Source organism: Papio anubis, chromosome 1 (assembly GCF_008728515.1).
Source record: "Papio anubis isolate 15944 chromosome 1, Panubis1.0, whole genome shotgun sequence".
NCBI classification, from domain to species: domain Eukaryota; kingdom Metazoa; phylum Chordata; class Mammalia; order Primates; family Cercopithecidae; genus Papio; species Papio anubis.
In genome coordinates, this window is record NC_044976.1 from 108,649,476 (window position 1) to 108,675,862 (window position 26,387).

Sequence of the window (26,387 nt, forward strand, 5' to 3'; positions counted from 1 at the left end):
GTCTTACTCCTCACTCTTACTCTGGGCATCCACGTAGGGCCATAGGGGCCTTAATTTGAAGTCTTGCTTTGCTGCTTGCTAGCTGGGTAACTTGGGGGTGACTCACCAAACCTGTTTCCCTGTTTGTTAGAGGATAATGATGGCCCCTGTTTCAGAGACAGAGTGAAGAGCCTGACCTGGTGTCATGTGTCTACCTGTGACATGACATATAGTAGTGGTACAGTGTCAGCTCCCTCCCTGCCCTGTTCCTGTCACTCTCAGACTTTTCTCCACAGATTTCTGAGATCTCCGTGTCCAGCTGCACCACGAAAGGATACGAACACACCCGGGAGCTGTCTCGGGCAGTGTAGAACAGCAGGGTGAGGAGGGCATGGCCAAGGAGAGGGGAGAAGCCAGGGGAAGCCTGTTCCTGAAGTGTAAGAAAAGATCGGACTTGGAGCCTGGGCCAGCCGAGGCAAGGGGGTGGCAGACAGCCAGTGTCAATTAAAGATAAAATCTCTTCTCCGGTAGTGGAGGGCAAACAGCAGCTGTGGCCCCCCTAGACAGGAGAAAGCCATTTGCAGCCAGGCTGGCCTTGGAAAAGCTTGGCCAGGCGATAATGGGACGGGATGCGCTGCTGACTCCATAATGACATTACGCATCAGGGCCCACGGCCAAAGTGGCTGTTTTTTCTGTAGATCGATGTGGAACCATTTCATGGTCGGGGGCTGAGAACTCAGCCAGCAGCAGGGGTACCAGATGCCAGAGTGGTCCTGAGGGAACTGAAGGGGTGGCAGCTGGGGTCCCTAGTGACCCTTTCAGGCTGACAGAAGAGGAGGGGGCAGTGTGCAGGAGGGTGGAGGGGTGGGCAAGAGAAGCAGCAGATTGCCCCTTCTCCCCACCTCACGGAAACAGCAGGCCGTGCTGTCAAGGAAGAAAGGGCTCTGGCTTCCTCCTGTCCCCCACAGCTGGAGTCGAGCCCAAGGTAGGGAGCTGGTTAAAAGAACAGGACATTGTTTAAAAGAACAAGACAGACTTCTGGAGTCAGGCAGACTTGGGTTTGAGTCCTGACTCCATCACTTCCTTGTTGTGTGACCCTAGGCAAGTTACTCAACCTGTTTGAACCTCTATTTCCTCATCTTTTAAATGTAGTTTCTGCCTGAGGTAGTATCTCCCTCATTGAGCCATGAGGAGAAATGAGCCGGCGCCTGCAAAGCCTTGAGCACAGCGCCTAGCACATAGCCATTGCTAGAGGGAGGGGGGAGTATTTTGGGGCAATTCACTCTAGTAACAGATGACCAGTTTGGTTTGATGTCCTCACTTTTCAATGAATCAGTCTCATTTCAGTGAAGTCCTTATCTCCTTGCGAAGGAGTAAGAGGGGATGATTATGCCTAACAGCGAACATTTATTGAGTGCTGGGCAGTACATTTCATGCTTATAAAGATGCATTCCAAGATTGAGGTTATCGTTACCTGTGTTTTACGAGGAGAAAACCAACACAGCAGTGTCAGGTCATTTCTCCAAAGTCACACAGCCATTAACTAGCAAAGCTGGGATTCGAACTCAAACAGTCAGGCTCTGTGGGGCCAATGCTTAGCCACTCTCTGAACTGAATGGGCTCGTGAGTCATAACCCCCAGTGTAGGAGTTTGTACTTTTTATGTTATTTCCTTAACTGCAGATTCTCATAGCAAAGGTATTGTTTTCCCCCTTTACAGATAAGAAACCAAGGCTTGGAGAAGTGAGTCATTAAACTCACTCTCCCTTTTACGTGTATATACCACACCCCACACACACAGAAAGAGGAGGAATGACCTCTTGGGATCCATTCATTAATTAGCAGCAGGTAACACCTAGCTCAGTGACTGCTTGGTTCCTTCCCTCTGCGACCCCACTGGAGTTTTATTCTGTGACACACAGGAGTGGGTAAGAGGGGTAGGGCTGCTCTGGAACCCAAGTTACATGAGGAGTGGCTCAAGCTGGAGAAGTCTTGGAAACCTGATCCCAACTACCAGGTGTTTAAAGGGTACCTATGGGGAAGTGGGTTTAGATTATTCTCTGATTGCAGAGAGCAGATCTGGAAATAATAGGTGGAAATGTTAGGAGGGCAGATTGGGTTTAAATTTTAAAAAATCTTTTTTTAATGAAATTTTTGATTTGTAATTTTTGTGGGTACATAGTAGGTACATATAAGAACCTTATTTTCTGTTGTTTCCCTTGCTATGATAAATTTAATACTGCCAGGCATGGTGGCTCATGCCTATAATCCTAACACTTTGGGAAGCTGAGAAGAGTGGATTGCTTGAGGCCAGAAGTTTTAGACCAGCCTAGATAACATAGCGAGACCCCCATCTCTACAAAAAAAAAAAAGAAAAAAATTAGCCAGGTGTGATGGCATGTGCCTGTAGTCCCAGCTTCTCAGGAGGATCTCTTGAGCCCAGGAGGTTGAGGCTGCAGTGAGCTATGATCGTACCACTGCACCCCAGCCTGGGTGACAAAATGAGACCCTGTCTCAAACATTTATTTAATACAAGGTATTGGAAACCATCCCCATACCAAATCAACAGGGAATCCCCTGTCACCCTTCCACAGTCCCACTTTCTTCCCCAGAGGTGACACTGTTAACATCTGGTGTGGGTCCACCCAGTCTTTTTGAAAAAGAAGCTTTCTAACAAAATTACCAAATCAAAATGGGCTTCCCTGCGGGGTAGTGAAGTTCCCTTCCCTGAAAATGTTTGGAGACACAGTGGATGATCATGTGCTGCACCAGGGTTTGTGGGAAGGATTTCTGCTTGGCGTGGGAGGTGGAATTAGAAGACTGTTTCCAATCCTAAGACTTTCTGACTCACGTGGCATGCACAGCTAGTTAGTGGTGGAGGCAGGTCCAGAACACAGGTATTCAGATGGGGTTCAGATGAACTCCTTTCCTAGCAAGATTTTACTTAAATTCTTCTCTGCCTCTTCCCAGCCAATCAGGGGTATAGGGCAGGGCAGAGAAACATCTGTGTCTCCTCTAGTCTGGGGTGACGGGAGTGCCCTGGGCCTGGGTCGTGATGTCATCCAGTGTCTACCCTCGTGGGGCTCCTGTGGCATTATTGCAGTGAGCACTTTCCTTCCTTTCCTGGCTCCAAGCCCTGTGTGTGCATACACTGGTACCCACACAAGAGGTAGCACGTGAGCTGGCTCAGTCACTTGGGGCTATGGTAACCACATTCAAAATGCAGCATCACGCTAAAGGGCTGCCGGGGACTCTGGGAACAAGGCTGTCTCCTGGACAGCCTCAGTTGGGCCTGATCCAGCTTTAGGGGCTGAGGAGAGGGAGCCAAACAGCTATAGCTGCAAGTCAGAGGGGTCAGAGGCCTTCTGATGTTGGTGCTGGAAGCCTCTCCTTTCTTTCCCCACAGGGTTGTGGGGGCTCCTCCACTCCCTGCTCTTACCTGCCTGCTTCTCCAGGGATCCCTAGAAGAGCAGTGGTTAGCAAGCATATGCTATAGCCATTTAATACAAGTCTACCAGAAATGTAGGCTTCCACTTGGGGCTGAGTTCGGGTCTCTGCTTCTGAAATTAGCAGAGTTGCTAATTTCTGGTTGCTGGTAGGGGCTAGGGCTTGCTCCCTTTCTCTCTCCACATACTCTTTCCTGGGTGACCTCATCCCCTCCCATTGCCTTAAACATCTTCCAGGTGCTGATGTCATCCACAGGTATAGTTCCAGTCCAGAAATCCCCTATCAGCTCCATTCATTCATTTTTTCATTCATTCAGCAAACATATGTAGCATCTCTGTCCCAGGTACTGCTCTACATGCTGGGTGTACAACAGGGACCCAAACAGACACCCCTTTCCCCATGCTCTCCCTGCTCACAAACACGCCTGCGTGGCTGTGCCTGGGTGTCTTCACAGCTCCCTGATGCTGAGCTGTGATCCCACCCTTCTGCCTCCCCCGTCCCCCTCAGTGTGCTGCCACCATCCACCTTGAGGCTGAGACAGATGTTGTCAAAACTACCCTCTCATTCCTTAATTCACTCACTCATTTTTCATGCATTAAATCTTTATTAAACATCTGTACTCTGTCGTTAGGGAAACAATGGTGAACAAGACGAACAGGATCCCTGCCCTCATGGGACTTACATTCTAATCAGGGAGAGAGGCCAGAAGACCAATAGACAAAAAATGTCTCCCACCCATATTCCAACCCGTTACCAAGTTCTACATTTCTAGCTCTGAAATACATGTTAGGGATTTCGCATTTCCTGCTTTTCACCCCATTCCTGCAGCCGGACTCCTGCAGGAGCCTCCTCCCAGGTCTCCCTGGGTCCCATCTGCCCTTCTGCCACCAGTCACCACCCAGCCACCAGAGAGAGAGTGTCTTCAAATGGAGACTGGATCAGATCATGTCACCCCTGCTTATAACCCTGTCGATGGCTGGGTTCCTACTTCGTGTACAATCTAGACTCCTTAGGAGGGCCTGTGAGGCCCTGCTGCTCCTCAGGCCCTTCCTGCCTCCGCAGACCTATTCATGCCTCTGCTGTCAGCCCCTGAGACCAGCAGCTCACTTTGCTATCAGTTTCCCACACATCCCCAGCTCTCTCACCTTCAGTGGTTTTGCACTTGCTGTTCCCTCACAGGGACCACTTTACCCCTAGCCCAGCCTCACCCCACCTCCTTCTCTTGACCGAGAAGACCTGGCTGTAAATTTCACTTTCTTGGTGAGGCATTTTCCCCTCACACACCCACGCCCCTCTGCCTCTGTCAGTTTCCATCACTGCAGCCAGTGCATTTTCTTCATGGTACTTACAGTCCTTTGTAACTATAAATTGTGTATTGCCTGCTTCCCTGTAAGTTGCTAGGGCCTACAGGGGCTCAGTAAATATTTTATGAACAAATGAATGAATGGGCTGGAGATAGGCCTGGCACAAGCAGCTGCTGAACTCCATCCTCTCTTATCCGTCACAAGCCCTGTCTTCAGCTGGCTTTTGCACCTCACTTCTAGGACATTCCTGGGAGTCCTTGGGGAATAACGTGAAAGCTTTTTTTACATTATGCATTTCCTGCCTGAGAAACTGTCAGAATAATGAGGAAGCCTTAGAGAGAGAGAGTTCCCATAGCCCTTCCTCTCTCTTCCTTTTAGAACCTACCATTTTTTCTACCTGGTACTTTTTGGTACTTGTCAAATTCCTCTTCCCACAGTGGCGAGTTGCTCAGAGGTGCTGGTTCATCCCAGCTCCCACTCGAGGGCCTAGCTTGGTGGTCCATAAAGAGTAGGTGCTCAGCAAAATGTTGAAGTGAATGAAGAAGATGGTGAGAAAGGAAGCAATGAATAAGAAGGAAGAGTGAGAAAGAAGGAAAGAGGAAGAGGAGGGAGGGGCAAAGGGGTTGATGAAAAGTGAAGAAGAGAAGGAGGGAGGGCAGTGAGGTCAGGGAGTGGGAAAGAGGGAAAGAGAACCCTGGCCTGGTGTCCACATCAAGCCAGAACCCTACCCCACCCCTTCCGGTCTTCCTGGACTCAGAGCCTCCTGGGTCTGCCCCAGCCTTAGGTGGGACAGCAGGGCTCCTCCAGCCTACCACTGACACCGAGGGCACCCTGAGCTCTCAGCTCACAGACCCCGGGCTGCCCGGGGCAGGAAAGACTGCTCCTGCAGAGACTTCTGGAGGGACCAGAGCCCAAGATTCCTTAACCTGAGGCCCAGTTCCATCTCTGAGATCCCTGGAGACTCCCCTCAGCTCCCTTCCCCTCAGCTCCTCATTTTGAGCCCCTGGTCTAAGGACGATTAACTCCAAATCTAGCATCAGTGATCAAATGTTCATAGCAAATGAAGGAAGACAAACACCGGTTTTCCTCCATGCCTCAGCCCTGGGGCCCCAGAGGCCCAGCTCAGAGACAGGTGCCTTGCCTCCTCCCCGTGCCCGGCCCAGGCCTGCCAGCTGCCCTCGAGAAGACCAGGGGCCAGCCTCAGAGGCCCGGAGGATCTGTTCCCAGAGTAGCCATTGCCACGGTGACCCTCCCTGGGGTGGCAGCTCCTAAGCTGCCATGGGAAGCAGAGTTGTGCCACTACCACGGCCACCACCACCACCACCAGAGCTGCCACCACAGCAAAGCTGCTCCTGGGGCCTCCCTCCTAATTAGACTGCTGAGAGACCAGTCTGTGCTATCCTCTCACCACACCAGGCAGCCATAGTACCAGGGAACAGGAGTCACAATCAGCCCCCTTCCAACACCCCGGCAGCATCCCGCTGTGTGTCCCAGGATGGGCTCCACCCCTGAGGGGACGACACTATTTGCCCTCCTAGAAAATCGATTAGGGACCTCATTTCTCTCAGCACCCCACTAGAGATGGCAACCAGCTCCCAGGGCGCCCGGGGGCGGGATGTTGAGGGCAGCAGTGATACCAGGTTCCCTCTGGGCCTCAGTGTTAGGTGGTGACAAGCTGGGTTTCCCTGGACAGGACTGGAGAGTTGCTCTCTAATACTATCCATCTTTCTCTTGCATTCTTTCCCATCCCTGCCAGAGGCTCTTGCTAACTACTGTCCCCTTACGTACTGGCCCCCAAACATACACACACATTGCCAGAGTCGTCCTGCTCTCTTCACTCTCTTCATTTTCTGATCTATGCACAAGCAAATATCTTGTGTCAGTCATCAGCACTCTAGTATGAATTTAGTATGCAAATATTTTATTTCCCAGGAGACAGGACCGTTGACCTTCTCTCAACTTGTGGAGTGAGAGCCTTGTTCTCTGTGATAGGAGGTCCTAGCACTAGAGGGCTCCAAGCAGGATAGATAATTTTTTGATTAGGAGAGGAAGAAATCCAAAACTTCCTGTGTGGGTCAAATTAGAGGCCAGAGCTCTGCAAGGAATTCTGGCCTGACTCCAATGAACAAAGAAGGACGTGGCACACAAAAGAGAAATCCAAAGTGATATGCAATAGAAGCTGCCTCTGTCTGGAAGATCTTCCTGCTCCTTGTGCTCCCCTCTTACATTCCACTATTGTGTCCTCAGCCTGGCAAACTCTTACTCATCCCTCAAGACCCACTCAACTGTCACCTCTGAGAATCCTTCCTGGGCTCTCCCAGGGAGAATTCCTCTGTCTTTTATGCTCTCACAGAACCTTGTATATTCCTCCATTATAGCACCTACCGCAGTGATAACTTGTTGCTTGTTTACTCATTTATGGATGCCTTCCTTATTGATAATTTTACCTCCAACCCCTGCTCAGTGGTCAGGAGCTCAAAGGTGAACAAAGGAATGAGTGAGTGAATAAGGACTGAATGAATTACCTGCACTTTGCTGACTTCTGTCCTTCACCCCTGTCATTCTAGTCCATGGTTGGATCATAAGATTTGTCCAGAATAATTATCTGGGATCCTGGGCCTCTCACTCTGCCATCCCACCACTATGTGCCAGCCAAGTTTCCTGTCACCCATGCCACCCTCACCATCAGTGCTCCCTTCCAAAGTTCCCCATTCCCCTCAACTCTCCAGGCTTCAGCCATCTGGGCCTTTCTTTCCTGATGTTAGTAGCTACAATTTATATCACAGTCAAGTTGGAACAGCGGCAGGGCTCATGTCCTGGGTACTTTCTGCCTCCATCTTCTTCCTTCTCAGTCTTCATTAGTGGTGTTCTGTGAGCCTCGCACCCACCCCAACTCTCTGAGTGCTAGTTAGGTGCTCAGGTTTGTGCTCTTGGACGAAACTCCGGCTACATAAGTGGACATAGAAAAAGAGCCTGGCAAGGGTTGTTTCCAGAGGGGTCGGAGCCAATCCTGTGCTATTGCTGGGCTTGAGGTTCCACATCTGTGAATGGGAATTAAGCTTCCCCTGCCTTCATCCAAGGTGGGATGATAATTAAGTGAGAGTGGATGGATGGGTCCTTTGGAACTCCTGAAGCACCACTGGAGGCAAAAGGTTATCATTCTTCTGGCTTTCTCTCAAGGACTTGGGTGTTCCTCCAGAGTCAGAGGGCAGTTGCCTCTGGAAGTTATAAGAGCTAACATGGATTGAGTGTTTACGACCAGCCCAAGCCCCCTACATGGCTTAATGGATCAGAGCAACGCCAGGAGGTAAGGGCTGTTTTTAGCACTCACATTTTACAGGTGAGGAAACCAGAGAGTAATTTGACGGAGATCTCACAGATAGATTTCACAGGCGATTTTGACCATGCTCCTACGCTGGCTCTGTGGCCAGCCGCTTGGCACCAGCACCACCACTGCCACCGATTCCTGGTCCACGGCCAGATTGCTAATTCTGGCTCCACTGGCTTTGCCACTTGTGAGCTGCGTGACCTTGGGCAAATGACTTAACCTTTCTAAGCATGGTCTGTGAAATGGAGATAATGATATATCTAGAGATTTTGCCCAGACGAGTAAATGGAGGTGGTATATGTGAAGTGGCTCTAGACCCAGGCAGTAAACAGTGCTCAGTGTGTGTCCTTCCCCATTGACACTGAGAGACCCTGCCTGGCAAGCCTGACTTGCACAACAGAAGCACTAGAAACCCTTTTCCAGAAATTCCTTGCTAGGGCCACTCACTGTTGACTGAGAGGATGGAGGCAGGTCCAGCTTAAGGCAGGGCCTTGGGACACCAGTGCTCAGGAGGCAACTCACTGTCATGGCCATTTCCCCCTTGGTGACCCAGAAGTGGTGACACCTGTGTGCTTCCTGAAGCAGTGAGAAGCCAGAGGGAGACCCACACAGCTGCTGGCTCGAAAGGCTGCTCCCTGTGCGCGGGCACCTTGGCCCCATCTTCCATTCCCCTCTCCCCCCACTTCCCGAGGACCAGGGGCCAGGAGCTGCCCTCAAGTCCTTTCTACACATACTTGTGAGCTCCTGGGAATGGGATTCAAGGAGGCAGGTAGGTGAGAGGAAGCACAGGGGAAGACTGAAAGCAGATCTCAGAAGCTGAGAAGAGGAAGACGAAGAGCAGGAGGAGGGGAAGGGAGAGTGGCAGAGAGAGGAGCAGGAGCCACGGAGCAGTGAGAGAAAAAGCAGGCAGGGAAGGGGGAGGGGCAGAGAAGGGGAAGGAGGAGGGACTGCACCCGGCTGTGGGCAGAGGCTGCGGGGCCTAAAATGAACTGAACAGGCTGGAAATAGAACAGCTGGGCAAACCCCAAACGCTTTGTTTGGGTGTCTGCTGAGCAAGCACGTGAATGAGCAGAACAGGGGCAACAATGCAAGGAAGAAGTGGCTCATTTCACTCTGGAGGTGGGTCAGAACAAGAGGCGTGTATTCCAGTCCAGCACAGGTTAGTCGGGGTTCTTTTTCCGGGATGTTTTCTTTATGTAATCATTATTTTTAACAGGCTGGCTTGGTGGCGGGATTAGCCTGACGCCACCCCATCCTTGGCAGGTGGAAGGTTTGGGTTACTTTGAGACCAAGACCACTCTGGGTTCTTACTCTAACTGTGGATGCCACTGGCTTTGGGAGAAGAGATCTTAATCACTTTCTAAATGGAGGTTTAGGAATCTAAGCTGTGTAATGGAATATCATTTTCCTTATTAGAACAAACCCTAACTTGGGTGCAGTGGTACACGTCTGTAGTCCCAGCTCCTCAGCAGGCCGAGATGGGAGGATGGCTTGAGCCCAGGAGTTTGAGGTTGCAGTGCACTATGATAGCACCTCTAAATTAGTCATGGCACCACAGCCTGGGCAACACAGCGAGACTCTGTCTAAAAATAATAAAAAATAAATAAATAACAAAACCCAGTTTCAGGATGGGTCAGGACTAGCCTGAGGGGCTCTGCCTGTCTCAGCTCACAGAACTGCACCATGCCTCACACACACCAGCACACTTCACCCTGGGAGGTGCCCAGGCCACCTGAGGCTCTCCCATGGGCTGGTTCCTTCCCTGATCATCAGCAGCGCCACCTCTGTGTTTCTCCCCTCCTCTCCCCACAACCCCTGACACACAATATGAAGAACCTTCAGTCTAGAAATTAGACAAGGGACCAGCAGAGGCTATGAAGATAACTGGAGCCAAGTGGCCCCAAGAGCTGCCATTTAACCCAATCCAAGGTATCCACACTGTGGGGCATTTGCTTCATCACTGATTTCTCTAGAATTCAGATCAGCTTTACTTGGGACTGAATGTGGACAGGAATTAGGGGGCCGGAACTCCAACCTCGCTTCCACCATGGGCTATGTGGTCTTTGGCAACTTGCTTAACGGCTGAGCTTCAGTTCCCCGTTTGTAAAATTGGGGATAATACTGCCCACCTCAGTGGGTTCTCATAAAGCTCCAATGAGATCCTGTGTCCCTCCTACTTAGCTCAATAAGTTGACATTTTGTAAGGTTTAATTTCCTTCCTTCCTCTCTCCCTTCTTTTCTGGATAAGCTCTAAGAACCTTTCCCAATTCACTAGAGAACCTTTGAGGAAAGCTAAATTGAGGAGAAAAGGAACACAGCCCAGCCCACAGCCTCCCCACGAGGGGCTGGGGCTGGAGGGGTAGGTCTGGCGGAGGAGGGAAGAGGAGAGATGAGTGATCGGAAGGTCTCAACCTAAGTGCTGGCGGCTTCTGTGACAGAGAGGCAACTGAACCTGTGTATGGTATTTGGATCACAGCTGGAAATCAGACTGGATTTTGGCTTTAATAAAATATTTGACATTTTGTGGAGCTCAGTTTTAAACATGGGGCTGAGAGCTGGCAGACCTAGATGCATTCCTCAAGTTCTTACTCAGTTCCCCCTGCTGCTGTGGGCTTCAGGATTCTCTGCTCTCTCTGTCATCAGAAGGCATTCACATGAAGACCCAACTGGTGATCGGTTCATGGCAACAAGTGTCAGAAGCAGGAAGACTTATCTCTGGTCAGTGTTTTCGACTGGGTAGTTATCCTGCACTTGGTGATTGTACAACCCTAAATGGAAATAGGACCCTAAAGTCCACTCTTTTCCAAGACTAGCCACTTAGAAACACATCAGCAACCATAAGGAAGCTGATTTAAGACCCCTTGGCCCTGCTCCCATAACACACCCCCAACAGAGTTGGCTTGACTATGGAACCATACCAAAATCTCTCCTCCACACTGCCTCTTCTCTTCCTGTTAGGCAAGTGCTCTTGGCCTGAAGAAGCTTGCTTAGTGCAGCACGTATCTTGTCTCCAGGTAGAACTAGAAGTTGAGCAAGTCAGTTTCCTCTTTCTGACATTGAGAGGGTGGGGATCAAGAAGGATGTTTCAGAGAACGAAGAGGTTCTTGGCTCTTTGTACTATCTGTGCCTGTTCCAGCTCTGGCTGCCCTTGTTTGACCTGCTTCTTGCAGGAGGTAGTGACCAGCATCGTAAGGAATGCCCATGAAGTACTCTGGGCTTCTCAGATGTAAAGGGCAAGAAAAATCAAAGCCAGCTCTTATCTCCATCCAGATGATGGGGATAAAAACAGCCCAAGCCCATTTCTTGCCTCACTTGTTCAGTGGCTAAGCTAATGCCAAACTGGGATTTCTCTGACCTCATGTTAACCCGACCTCAAGGCTGCCAGAGTATCAGCTACTAAATCACCAATCTATAAAAGTCATCTTGCAGCATTTTCCAGATCCCAGAAGGAGATTTTACTCCATCCTGACCTCAGAAGCCACCTTGAACCCTCTGCCAATGCTTTCTTCTTCCTGTATTTAGGAATCACATCTATCATTTGGGGTGCAGAAAATATTTTTAGCTACCAACCATGACTCAGACTTCATCCCCATCTACAACCGTGTGACTAGAGGGTAGGGAATTGGAGAAGATTCCTCCAGCCACAGGACTAACAGCTCCCTGAACAAGCTTGTTAAAAGACAAGTCTGGTCATACCTTTCCTTTTCTGAAAAGTATTCTCTGACTCCCTGCTGGATAAAGGTTAGAGGCCTCAGCATGGCTTCCCCAGAACCTTCACAGTCTGGTCAGCCTCCCTTTTGGGCCTCAGTCAGTCCCTGCCCTCCCTCCCACACACTCACACTCCAATTCCATGCACATAGAAGTGTTTGAATGAATGTACTTTCCTGCTTTGGGTCACATGCTTCCCTTAGCTTGGAGTGTCCCCTGGCTTTCCTCCACCTTGTGAATCTGCTCATCCTTTGTGAAGTCTTTTCTTTCTTTTTCTTTTTTTTTTTTGGTACACATTTATTGGGTACGAGTGCAATTTTATCACATGCATAGTTGCACAATAGTCACATCAGGGCTTTTAGGGTATCAGTCACTCAAATAACATACATTGTACCCATTAGGTAATTTCTCATTGTCCACCCCTCTCCCACCCTCTCTCCTTCTGAGTCTCCATTGTCTGTCATGCCACTCTCTACATCCATGTGTACACATTTTTAAGCTCCCACTTACAAGTGAGAACATCAGATATTTGTCTTTCTGTGTCTAACTTATTTCACCTCTTGTTCCAGCTATGTTGGTATAAAAGACATAATTTCATTCTTTTTATGGCTGAATAGTATTCCATGTGCATGTGTATCACATTTTCTTTATCTACTAATCATCTGTTGGTAGACAGGGCATTTAGGTTGATTCCATGTGTTTGCTATTGTGAATAGTACTGCAGTAAACATACGAGTGCAGGTATCTTTTTTTTTTTTCAGGCAAGGTCTAGCTCTGTCACCGAGACTGGAGTGCAGTGATGCCATCACAGCTCACTGCAGCCTTGACCGCTCAGGCCCAAGTGATCCTCCTCTGAGTAGCTGGGACCACATGCCATCATGCCCGGCTAAGTTTTAATTTTTTGTAGAGATGGGGTCTTGCCGTGTTACCCAGGCTGGTCTAGAACTTCTGGGCTCGGGCAATCCTCCCGCCTCAGCCTCCCAAAGTGTAGCGATTATAGGTGGGAACCACCAGGCCTGGCTTTCTTTTTGATCTATTGATTTCTTTTATGAAGTCTTCTTTTTTCTTCTTTTTCTTTTTCTTTTTTTTTTTTTTTTTTGAGACAGAGTCTTGCTCTGTCACCCAGACTGGAGTGCAGTGGCACGATCTCAGCTCACTGCAACCTCCGCCTTCTGGGTTCAAGCAATTCTTCTGTCTCAGCCTCCTGAGTAGCTGGGACTACAGGTGTGTGCCACCACGCCCGGCTAATTTTTGTATTTTTAGTAAAGACGGGGGTTTCACCATATTGGTCGAGTTGGTGTCGAACTCTGACCTTGTGATCCACCCACCTCAGCCTCCCAAAGTGCTGGGATTACAGGTGTGAGCCACCACGCCCAGCCTTGTTAAGTCTTTTCTAATCTACCCTGTCCCACCAGCAGAATGTTTTGCCCCTCAGCCAGTGATATGCCTTTACAAGAGCATTTGTTGCACTAGATGTTTACTCGGCTGCTTTCCACAGGCCCTTTCAAGGGCCATAGATTAGACCCACCTTTCCTGTAGCCCTGGCCAATTAGATCACAGGGACCTATGTAGATATGGTAGGAAAAATGATCCAAAATGTAGCTGTGACCTGGAGGATGCCTGCATGTTCCTTCAATATCATACTAAGGCTTTGTCTGTCATGAAGATTATTAATTCTCTAGAAGTTTGCTATCAACAGATGGCTGTTGGACACTTGAAATGTGGCTAGTGCCTCATGTCAAAATGACAATATTTTGAATGTGTTGAGTTAAATAAATTATTAAAATGAATTTCACCTGTTTGTTTTTACTTTTTCATGTGGCTACCAGAAAAATTTAAATTATATGCCTGGTTCACATTATATATCCACTGGAAAGTGCTGCAGTAGAAGACAATAATTGTTTGACTTTGTCATTTGCTATTATTAATGAAGGACTCAGAGTGTGAAGTTACATATTAACTTATAGGTTTTTTGTTTTTTTTTTTTTTTTTGTTTTTTTGCCTGATAGAGATTCAGATGATTTGTATCCAGTAGGAAAAATAAACCCAGTTTTATTTCCCTGTAGGACATTAACTAGATTTGTATTTTTAAAAAATTGTTTTGGTGTGCCTTTCTTTTAAATCCCAGTTCTTCAAATGCTCTTTGAATCAACTTTATTATCGTATTGTTTCCCTTGTCAGTTAATGAGTTCAATAAAATCTGTGATACATATTCATACTTTAACTGTATGAGACTTGTGTTTCTAACTTTTTGGAAATTATACTTTGACATATCTCTGTCTCCTGTTTGGCTGGAGGGCAGAGACTCAATTATTAACATACCTAGTATTAAGTAGGGACTCAGTAAACGTTGAATGAATAAAAAGCACTTGCTTAGAATTGAGGCCGGAAGTTTAAACTGCCAGCCAAACTTTGTGGTGGGATCCCTATCAGCCACACATATGTGGAGAGTGGCAGATGTAGGAATGATGAGACCCTCTTTTCAGGATCCTGAATATTCGGGTGGTTCCCCAGTTTGGGGGCCTGTGATCCCAAGGGGATGCTGGCCAAAGCGAGTCCCTTCTATTAGCTCAAGGGTGAGGTCCTCTCAGGCTCCCCACCCCGTCCACCCACCCTGGGTGCTCCAGGAAGTATGGAGCCCAGATAGGACTCTTGTACCTTCCTGCCCCATGGCCAACTACATCACTATGAAGATTCTGTCAGACAACCCTAACTACTTCTCACCATGTGGACACAGAGGCACTTTTGTTGTTAGAGGTCAGTAGCAGAGTAGGCCCCTTTTTTCTGGGGGCCCTGGAAAAAGTTCTTTCGGTCCTGCATCCTGGCAGATAATTGCAAGAATATGTCTCTTCCCCTTTACCCTCCTGTCCATCTCCACAATAGGGGATGGCAGGCTGGTAACTGAGGGTGAAAGTTGCTTGCAAATTTCTTGAGGACAGAAGCTGTTGATTTGTATGCCTGGCACCTGGTTAGCACGTTGCCTGGCATACAGCAGACACTCAGTGAATACTAATCTGCCTCCCCTCCCTCGGCCTGACTTCAGCACCCGAGCCAGCTTCCTTCCAATGAACCTGATATATAGATGCCTTGGCCTGGACAGAACACTGATTAATCAATCCCCTCTCTGGGAGTCTGAGCAGGATCAGCTGATAATTAGGCATCAAGCTCAGGGTTGGTGACCTTTTAGAAGTGTCACTGCTCTTGTCTGCTCTCCTTAAAAGAAAAGAGAAATCGGTAGAGGCTTGCTTCTGGAAAAGGAGAATAAAAACATTGCTTTTAAAAAAAATTGTTGTCAAGTAAACATAACCCAAATGTGTTATTTTAACAATTTTTTTCAGTGACATTAAGCACATTCACATATTGTGCAACCAGTACAGTCATCCATCTCCAGAACTCTTTTTATCTTCCCAAACTGAGACTGTGCGCCCATTAAACAGTAACTCCTCATTCTCTTCTCCCCTAGTTCCTAGCAACCAGCATTCTACTGTCTTTGTAAATTTGACTATTACCTCATGTAAGTGGAATCATACGTTTTCAAGTCCCACCTTGAAGCTGTTATCAGTGAACACTTTCCTTAATTAACAATTAACACCTTAGCTAGAATTAGTTGCTGACAACAGGAATGGGTCATCACTCCTTTTCTCATGCCAAATGAAACACTCTCTTCCATATGGTTCCCAGACACAGCTCCTCTTTCCCGGGCTCCCCCACCTCTCTTCTCCCATATGACCAGGCCTCGCACACTCATCTGGCTAATGCCTACTCAGCTCAACCCTCATCTCCAGCCAGAAGTCCAGACAGACCTCTGGGGGGGGTCTTTCCTCCCTCCTCCATGTCCTCCAGGCTGCCATCTGGTAGGCCACCCTGTATCTTGCCCTACTGCCTTCTACACTCACTCCCTTTGGCCACAAGCTCCCTAAGGGCACAGTTCCCATCAGTCTCTTTGTATGGCTTGCACCTACCAAACCTTTGAGTTGCTTAGAATAATTCATGTGTCACGTTTGGCACCACTGCACAAGCCTGGGCCACTTTGTGGTTGCAAACTCCCAGGAAAAGAGATGGAGTTGTCCTCTTGGAGAAATATGCCTGCATGGTTGGTGTAAGGAAGGGCCAGGGGCACTGTCAGTGTGGATAGAGATTCCCGTCCTGAGGAAAAGCAAATTACCAAGGGGATGAATTAGTTTTGAGACCTTCAGCACAGTTATTCCTTCCTTTATTCACTCAGTCATCCTACAAACATGCAGTGGCACTTGCTCTGACTGAGGCACCTGGCAAGGCCCCCAAGGGAAAAGAGGAAAGGAAGAGAAGACCCCTTTGGAGGTACTGTGTGCTCATACACAACCAGTCTTCTGGGAAAGGACCAGTCTCCTAGGAGAGGCCCTGGGCTTCTCTGGGAGGAGGAGAGGAGTGGCTGGGGTAGGGGAGGCTAGGCCAAGCCCATCAGGTGGGGAAGCAGGTGGCTGTTCCTAAGCCTCAAGCCCATGGACTGCCTTGAAGCCCTGGCCTCACCTCCTGGAGGCTTAGCTATACTCTAGCTTTTGGTCAGTTCTGGGGGACGGGACTAAGGCCATGTAGCAGGCAGAGAGGGGAGACAGGTCCTAGGCAAACAGGAACAGTCAGGTATCCCTTGTGGCAGCTGCTTCTACCCAGAGGGTAGCAGGGGAGTGCCTACAGGGTAGTGTGGTCTGCTGGCAGGAGTCCCTATATGACCCCCATGTGAGGGGCCCCAATGTCACTGCATGCTAGTCCAGTTTGGCTTAGAGAGTCCACTTAGAGGACTTCAAGCTCCACAGGCCCAGAACATTGTTGTGGTTTGACTGTGTTCCCACTCAAATCTCATCTTGAATTGTAGCACCCATAATTCCAATGTGTTGGGGAGGGACCTGGTGGGAGATAATTGAATCATGGGGGCAGGTCTTTCCCATGCTGTTCTCATGACAGTGAATACGTCTCATGAGACCGATGGTTTTATAAAGGGGAGTTCCCCTGCACACTCTCTCTTGCCTGACGCCATGTAAGACATGCCTTTGCTCCTCCTTCACCTTCTGCCATGATTGTGAGGTCTCCCCAGCCACGTGGAACTGTGAGTCCATTGAACCTCTTTCTTTTGTAAATTACTCAGTCTCAGGTATGTCTTCATTAGCAGCTTGGGAACAGACTAATACAAACATGAAGTCTATAGTAGAAAGTGACAGAATTTGAATCTGCTCAGAGGGCAAGCATTTGGGATTATTTACCCGAGAGAGAAGGAGGAACTTAAGTGACTTGGTTATCATGATTACTTTTAAGGTGTTAAGCTGACAACATTAACTCAAATGGTCCTCACAGTAACCCTATGAGAGGAGCAGGGCAGAAACAGCGATCCCATTATGCAGGCAAAGACAACAAGGCACAAAAGGTTAAGGCCCTTACTGACCACTCACTTCATCAGTAGAGGAGCTGGGGTTTGACCCCAGTGTTTCCATCTTTGGTCCAGGGTCCTAGCTTAACCAGCCTGCCTCTCCTTACTTCATGGGTCTAATGGGGGCCCCACATTAGGGGGACTTTGAGAACAAGCCCATGATGGTGAACGCTCCAGCTGCTCCAGGCAGCCCTTCTGATGAGGGGCCAAAGGAGGGAGCAAGGGGTGGGGCAGGCTCTGAGTCACTCCAGGCCTGCACAGCTCACCAACTTCTCACCCCCATTCCTAATCAAGGTGCCCAGAACCCAGTAAGCCTGGAGCTTGAGTTCATTTATCTTACCAGGCATTGGCAGGGGGAGCTTGGGGAGCTCAGAGGCCTCCTGGCTGCGGAAGGATGTCCAGGTTCTGTGACTCTCAGTGTGCCCATAAGAAAATAAATCCATTAAAATGATTTCTTTTTCCTTCCAACCAAGAAAAGAGGTTCATAACCCATCCTTGGCTACCAGAGCACAGCCCTCTCCGAATTCCTTCCCTACCGTGGTTACAGCTGTTAAATTGGTCATTTGGGTTTCATAGGATGAAAGTCTGCCCTGCAAAACCTGTGGTTGGGCCTGGTTAACTCACTGGCTCAGGCCTGAGAGAAGGGTGGAGAGAGGCTTAGCTTCCCAGTGGCTGGCTGTCTTGGGCACAGATGGAACTTGCCTGGATGGAGCACTTAGAAATGTTCTCCCTTGATCACCAGAGACAGGTTGGATGGCTCAGCTGAAACCCTGCCTTTCTGCTCAAGAAATTTCCCAATGCCCTGCCTCCCGAGAATGGCTCTGGTACAATACCACGTTCATTGAGCATCTACTCTGTGCCAAATATTTTACATATCTCATTCAATTCTAACACAATCCTTCAAAAAGCTATTATCTCCACTCTAAAAATGAGAAATGTGAGCATCAGGGAAGTCAACTTGTCTGGGTCAGGCAGCTAGTGAGTTGCAGAACCATGGCTTGGATCTATTGTAATCTCACCAAAGTCCCTTCAGGTATGTGTTGTTATCAACTTTTCATAGGAGAAGAAATTGGGACTCAGATAGGCTAATTATAGGCCAATTATACTTGCCCAAGGTAAGCAACTGCCCAATGTATGTTTGTGATCTTATCTCCCTGCTCTCTTAGGCAGGCTGATTCCCTCACCCCATGTTTAGTGGGGCCTCCACGCCTTTGCTAGGTCTCCTCCACTCAACACTATTCCCTAGCCCCATCCTCTCAGCCGACTCTCTGAAGCCGGTATAACTTCCCAGTTCAATGCACAATGGCTCCTTCCACAAAGCCTTCCCTAGCACTTGGAGCCATGCTGACCCCATGCTGATCATCCCTTCCTCCCCTTTCCAATCTCCAAACACGTTTACTGACCATGAGGGCACTTCATTGTTGTCTGTTTATGCGTCTTCTTGTTTTGCACATGTATGCCTTGTTCCTGCCCACTCTGGTCCTTCCCTAGAGAATAACAACCAATCATGAGAGACATCTCATTGCTTACAGCCCAGAGATGTCAACTCTAGATTCTACAAGTGTCTTCGCAGTGGGGGCCACATGCATGCATCTGCCACAGCATCTAGCATAGTGTCAACCACAAACAGAGTGTTGAATAAATTCCACACATCTGTATGTTATTATTCAAAGCACTTGAATGTCCCTTATCTTGATGCATCCTCCTGAGAACAGTGGGAGGTGGGGCCCAGGCTCTGAGGGGCTAGCGCTGTAGCTACAGTCAGTGGGAGAGCACGACCAGGACCCAGATTTTCTGATCCTGAGTCTAGGGCTCTTTCCTCTGCTCAGGCCACAGATAATCAACTGTTTCTTGGAACATGTCCTAATCAGCTTATTTCCTCCACTGTTCCTTCTTCCACAGAGCCATGAGAAGGGAGCCTTCCTTGTTGATAGTGTTATCAGACTGGCTCTGAGGGCAGCAGAAGTCAGAGGGCAGGGGTGGTGAAAGCATCTCAGGTGAAGCTCTGAATGACTCAGCCACCTGGTTAGGCTGAGGTCCTGGTCAAGAGAGGACCTTCCCAGTTCCTCTCAGGGCTTCTTGGGTCTATAGGGCCCCTGCCCTACTTCATGGCCATGCAGAGAGCCACCAATAGAGGCAGGTGATCAGTTGCAGACCAAGCTCCAGGTACCCTCAGGATCTTTCCTCTGGCAGGAGGGGGAAGGATAACCCTCAGAGGCCTGTTACTGCCTCATAAGAAGGAAGAAATAGGCAGAAGTTGGGGGTGGGGGCGGTTGCTGTTGTTGTTTTGCCTGTGGGGTTCCAGGAGGGAGCCCCAAGCAGCTCCGCTGTGGATGTCCCCACCAGACATATCTGGAGATGCTTTGTCAGAAAGAAGGATTTGGTTGCACGGAACCCTTCCCATTCTCAGCTAGACAGCCTGCAGGATTTGGGTGCATCCAGGAGCCCAGCCCCTTCTCTCTGCTCTAAGCCAACCAGCCAGCCACAGGATCTGACCCCTGAGGCTCAGGAGTATGATCAGGGTCATTGTGGCATCTTCATGTGATCCAGTGCGTCATTTGCACCTCATGTTCCTTCATAGCACCCACTGCACATCCAAGAACATCCCCAGAGAGTCATGGTCATTTTCAATTTCTCCATCTTGTGGCTTATCTGCCATGTGGAGGAGGCCAGGTTGGAGCTAAAGACAGACTGAGTGTGTGACACCTGCTTTTTGAGAACAGCCCTGGCACAGGCTGCTTTCTCTAAACTCTGAACAGCTTCCTGCCCTGGGAAATGCAGAATTAATTGAATGACATGTGCAGTGATTACGGGAAGAAGGAGATGAGTTGCGGGGAGGACTGTCTGTAGATCCTGCCAAGGAGACTAGGAATAAATTCAAACCGTCACCTTATACTGAGCTCCCTTAGCAGGTGTCAGTGTAGCAGTCACCTCGTCTATCCCAAATACAGCACCTTACAGCCTGGGCATGTACTTTGCAGAGCCAGCCAGAGCCTCTGGGAGGCCCACAAGAAGGCTGCAGCAGTGCTGTAGAACAGGCCACAGCAGTTGTAGCAATGTCATTCCAGTCCATCCCATTCCATTCAATTCTGTATTAGCTCACCACCTACTACGTTCTGAAAAGGGTACCAACATCGTAAGTAAAATAATCTTCAAGTTAAAGAAGCTCCTGTATAGCAGAGGAGACATCCAAGTATATACAGATAGTATTTCTGAACTTGCAGAGATGATTCTGATTTAAGACATTTGGTAAACTCTGGTGAAAGCAGGGAACATACATTCTCTGTTATTCACCCCTGTAATCCCAGGGCCTGGCACAGAGCCTGGAGCAGAGTAGGTGCTTAATAGATGGTTGGCAAATGAGCAAATGCCTAGATCGTCTGAGTTGGACAAACAAGTTCCCTAGAGCTCTGCAGGGAGTTAAGCTCTGCAGACTTGCTCTCTGCTGGCTGTCCCCCTGGAACCCCCTGGTTTCCTCTCAGGAGGTCCTCCTCACTTCACCCTCTTCTGTCCAACACACGCCCTCAGACTTGGGCTCTGCAGTTTTGCATTCAACACCCTACTCCATGTCCCCAAGCACAAGTTGCCAAAGATAACTAATATTAGCAGGTTAGAGTCAGCACAGATATACTTTAAGATGCTTAGTGGGGCTGGAGAGCCCTAGACAGAGCTGGGTGTATTTTTAGCTCTTTGGGTATCTGGAAAGATATTGAGATGCAGTCATTGTTACAGACACCCAGGCAAATCAGTATTCTGCTACTGGCCTCCCTACACCAGGCAGTTTCCATTCAGTGTCTCAAAAGCAAGGGTTGCCATGGAGATTGAGTGCCAGGACAACCGAACTTCCTCTCAGGAAACAACAGCACAGGTGGAGCTCTGGGCCAATGGGGATCAAGAAGCTCCTCAGATGGCCACAGCTTTCTCTCCTGAAGGCAAGTGATGGCAGAGGTCCCTGGCACCCTTGGAAGGGGTCAGCCAGAAGATGGAAGACACTGTCTCTGGAACTTCATTCAGGGAGGGGTTGATTCTATTTCTCACTCACACTTGCTGTGGATAGCTTTAGTTCTCTTCCTGGCCCTTCCTTCCACAAAGGGATCTGGCCACCCAAGAAGCAGTCTGGAAGCTGCTCAGGGAGGAAGGTGGCAGGGTCTTTTTGTAGTAGAGGCCAGTTCTGGCAGATACGTAGAACACAAGCTCTGCATGAGGCTGGGGGAGGCTAGGTCAGTCCTGCAGCCATCAGAATTACAGTAGCCCACTCTTCTGGGTGGCACTGTACAGGACCATCTTATCCTCTTCTTGCTATCATCTGGGGAAGCAGCCAAGACAGGTGGCATGATTCCCACTTTCCTCCTGCATTCAACAAACATTTCCTGTGTACCTGACATGTTAGACAACTGAGATGAAAACCCAAAGCTCCAAGAGGCTATGAAACCCTCCTACAGTTACAAAGCTATTAAGGGTGGAACCAGAAGAGCACCCAGATCTCTCCAGTCCATAGATTCAGAGGGATACGAGCCCAAAGAATCTTTTAGAGAATATTTAGTGTGACCCTCACACTTCAGAGAAAATAAACTGAGACCTCGAAAGAGCACATAACTTGGTCACTCAGAACTTGTAGTGCAGCAAGGCCAAGATCCTTTTGCCCACTCTTCTCATCACCCCTAACTCTTTCCAGATGTTCCAGCTTTTACTGGACATCACCCTGTGTCAGGCAGTGGATCAGCTAAGAATTACATTTAGTTGTGATTAATGAAGACCTGACCACAGTGACTTAAACAGGGGCTTACGTCTCTCTCATAAAAGTCCAGCGGCGACGGGGGCCTCACTCGCTCCCGGCCTGGTCGCAGCGGTTGCAGTGGAAGAAAGTCGAGTCTGCAGTGGACGGGAAGCACCGTCATGCCCCAGTATTACAAGGACAAGCTGGAGGACCTGTGTGTGTGTCTGTTGCAGTCGAACTGTATGGTCCAGGAAGGAAAATCCACTCTGCGGTGTTTGAAGGAAGGATACTGCAAAGTTTTGAAATACTCATTTTTTGAGTATAAAAGATCAATGTTGGATACCAGGTCAAGAATCAGAGGAAGAAAGGGATAGTGATACATTATGTTGAAGCCAAGATGAAAACAATAAAGGATTTTCTCTGGTCATTAACACAAAGAAGCCAAAACAGGAAACATACTTTTTACTACATCTGTTTGGTTGGAACAGTTTTCCCTTCCATGGAACACTGAAGAAAATGAATGAGTTCTGTTTTTGAATATGTATAAAGTAAATGATTCTCTTGATCCAACTTATTTTTAGAAGAAAAACCTAATTAAACAGTTATGGGTTGGGAGCATAATAAATGTGTTTTGAGAATTGTTCTAAAGCACAGAGAATGGAAAGATGGTTATTTGCAAACTTGACTCTTCAATCGAATTACACAATTTGTACAGGCCACTGATGTGAATGACACAGTTGATAACATGGAGCCTGTACAGAAGAACAGAAGATGTCAATTGGGAAAGTTTAGGGTAAAACTTTTTCTTCAGTTCAATCTTTCCTATCTAGTTCTAAAATAAATTGTGTTCGATTCCACCCCCCCGGCCCAAAAAAAAAAAAAAAAAAATCCAGGGGCTGGGTGCGGTGGCTCACGCCTGTAATCCCAGCACTTTGGGAGGCCAAGGTGGGTGGATCATGAGGTCAGGAGATCGAGACCATCCTGGCTAACATGGAGAAACCCCATCTCTATGAAAAATACAAAAAATTAGCCGGGCGTGGTGGCAGGCACCTGTAGTCCCAGCTACTTGGGAGGCTGAGGCAGGAGAATGGCGTGAACCCGGAAGGCAGAGCTTGCAGTGAGCCAAGATCATGCCACTGCACTCCAGCCTGGGCGACAGAGTGAGACTCCGCCTCAAAAAAAAAAAAAAACAAATAAAGTCCAGAGGCAGTGTTCCAGGGCTAGTATGGCAGCTTTAACCAAGTCATCAAGGATGCAGCTTTCTTCTAGCTTTTTGCATCACTGTCTTTTGCACACAGCTTTAATCCTAAAACATCCAAGACTATTGCTGGTGTTTTAGCCGTCACATCCACATTTCAGGCAGGAAAAGTGAGAACAGAAAGGAATAAAAGGACATGACGTGCATGCCTGACCTGTCTGCCCCGTTAGGAGTCTTTCTGCAATCCCATCCAAGTTCTACTTATAATCCTTTCGCACTTGCCAGTAAGGGAGGTTAAGACATGTTGTCTTTTACCTGGGCACACTGCAATGCTAAACAGATTTGAGCTTGTGGTAGGAATGAAGAATGATATTGGGAGCAAGCAGAAATTTCTGCCATAAACACTTTCCTAGGCACTGTATGGAGATATTATTCATATATCTAGAATCTGTATTTCTCCTAAGATTTATGAAGGGTTTTTGTTTCCTGCTTTTTTTTTTTTTTTGAGATGGAGTCTCTCTCTGTTGCCAGGCAGGAGTGCAGTGGAGCGATCTCAGCCCACTGTAACCTCCACCTCCCGGGTTCAAGCGATTCTCCTGCGTCAGCCTCCTGAGTAGCTGGGACTACAGGCATGCGCCACCACTCCCAGCTAATTTTTGTACCTTTAGTAGAGACGAGGTTTCACCATGTTGGCCAGGATGATCTTGATCTCTTGACCTCATGATCCACCCGCCTCGGCCTCCCAAAGTGCTGGAATTACAGGGGTAAGCCACAGTGCCCAGCCGTTTCCTGCTTCTTAAAATTGTTCCGTACTTTCTAAATTTTCTTCAGCACGTATATGTTGATTTGACAATGAGAGGAAAAAAACCCATCCATTCTCCTTCAAATCATTCACACAGATGACTATTAACCCTGCCCAGAGTCACCTAGGCTATGCTGCTTTTACAAGGATGGCACAAAAATTCTTAAAACAGGATTTGAGCAAAATATCAATTCTATTCAGCTTGAATGAAATCTACCATATCACCCTTGGAGGAGGCATGGAGCAGAAGTGGCAAATCCTCCAAGGCGCTGATGAGAATCACAGCTTCATGCACAGCCAGCTCCCCAGCCCTCAGCCTCCCCTCTTCCTGCTCCCATCTTCTCTTGTCTGGGAGCGCCTCCCACACAAGGTTTTCTCCACTCTGAAATCCAATGCCCTCAGGGGCTGCTGGGCTGCACGCCCATCTGGACTCAGAGCTGAATAGCAGGGGTGGATGCTGTGGCTCAGCGGGTGAGGCTTAGCCTTTGCACAGCCTATCACAGATGGCTCCGTTTACTTGTAAATCGGAGGTATCCTCCTCAAGCACCCAGAAGGTAGGTCAAGGACCTGGAGGAGTCTCCTTTTCCTCATAGTAAACCAAAGGCTGGGCCCACGCATCCTGACCCCTCCTGTCCACAAGGAAATTGTTCAGGAATGAATCGTAGGCCAGATCAGCAGGTGACTAGGGCACATGAGGAACCCACTCGAAGACTTTCTCTCAGTGTGCCGCTTGTCTAAGGCATGATGAACAGGTGTTTGAGAGGGGATGGCGGACAAGCAAGGATCAGTCTATTCCATATGGAATTGAAGCACGGGTGCTTAATTCATGAGATGAGCCCAGACATTCCTACTTATTCCAGAATCTTTCCTCCCCTTCATCTTTCTAAATGGATGTCAATTTTATTTGGGGCTGTAATGTGCTCAGTTGATACCTGATCTCTCAGGCTCTCTTACAGATGTTCACAGTGCTGGACCATGAAATGTAGGAACAGGACACTGGGACGGGTATGTATGCCTGCAGAGAAAGGCCCAAGAGGAAAATAAGGCTGCATTTGACCTTACCCTTTCCCTTCTTGGAGGAGGAGATGCCTGGGAATGAAGCAGCTGTCTCACACTCCTAAAAAGGAAGGCCCCATGCTAGGATGGTGGGGCAGGAAGCTAGAAGGATCTGAGGTTCTTCTTGACTTTCTTGACAACATCTCTAGACTATCTACTTCCTGATTTCTTGTTATATGACACAAATAAAAGCCTCATTTGGGTAAGCCAGCATGGTTGGGTTTCTAGTACAGGGAGCCAAATACAATTTTAAGTGATGCCTCAAGATTGTCAAAGAGGGTGCCTTTTTGTGTGATTGCAGACTCGCCAACCAACGTGCATTTCCTGTCCAGGTTCTGTCCTCAGGCTCACTTCCTCCTAGGTTGGACCTGGCCAGGCTGCATTGTCCCAGCAGAACTCCCAGCAGGCCTGGGCATGCATCTCGGATGAGGCTGAGCTCTTTGACTGTTCATCTGTATTTATCACTCTGGGAGAAAGTGAAGAATAAAATACCATGGATTGTTTTTACTTCTCTCAAGAGAGAATGTGGCATACAAGAAAATGCATCTTGGCTGAGAAGTCCCTGAGAATTAAAAACTTGATCTTCCTGAACTAGGAACAAGGGGGCTTTTCCCTCTCTTTATCAAACCATTTAGGGCATAACGGTGCTTCCCACTGATAGCCCCATGGATTGTAGATCTTGAAAATCCTTTGGGATCTGTAAGATCTTAGGACTTTGTAAAGAGGAATTGATGATCTTAGACTAGATAGCATGCAAAAAAAGAAAAAAAGAGGAAATGATGAATATATCATCTATCAGGTTTCAGGCTTTTCTCAATCAACCAACATGTTTTCCAGTGCCTACCATGTGTCTATATAACCTTCACAAAATGAACAAATGTCTTTAAAAGATTCCTGTGAAGAAATCCGAGTTGGAGATAATATCAATAATAAAAGCATAAAAAACGAAAAGAATATTTCTGGGGTGACCCTTTTCCTTCTTTATAAGTTCTTTATTAGCCACTTCATAAGGCAAAAGCAATGAGAATCCAATCAGATCTGAAAAGAAGTTGACAAAAAAATGCAACATTTAAAAAACAATTATCTCTTTGGGAGGCTGAGGCAGGTGGATCACGAGGTCAGAAGATCGAGACCATCCTGACTAACACGGTGAAACCCCGTCTCTACTAAAAATACAAAAAATTAGCCAGGTGTGGTGGTGGGCGCTTGTAGTCCCAGCTACTCGGGAGGCTGAGGTAGAGAATGGCGTGAACCTCGGAGGCGGAGCTTGCAGTGAGCCGAGATTGCGCCACTGCACTCCAGCCTGGGCAACAGAGCGAGACTCCGTTTCAAAAAAAAAAAAAAAAAGACAATCCTCTGAAACGTGGTTGCCATTTATTATTGTTAATGAAGGGTATTGTCCTAAGAGTTTTTGTCTTGAGATATTAGCTAATGATAGCAGAAAATTG

At 48.2% G+C, this 26,387-nt stretch overlaps 1 long non-coding RNA gene across 1 annotated transcript in view; it reads left to right on the top strand.

Annotated features, from left to right (window-relative positions):
* Positions 1-5,324: 5,324 nt before the first annotated feature.
* The window catches only part of LOC116269235, a 38,944-nt gene continuing 17,881 nt past the window's right edge, over positions 5,325-26,387 (top strand). The window contains exon 1 of the long non-coding RNA XR_004176708.1: positions 5,325-9,216. This is a non-coding gene — a long non-coding RNA (uncharacterized LOC116269235). The remainder of the gene's footprint in view (positions 9,217-26,387) is intronic.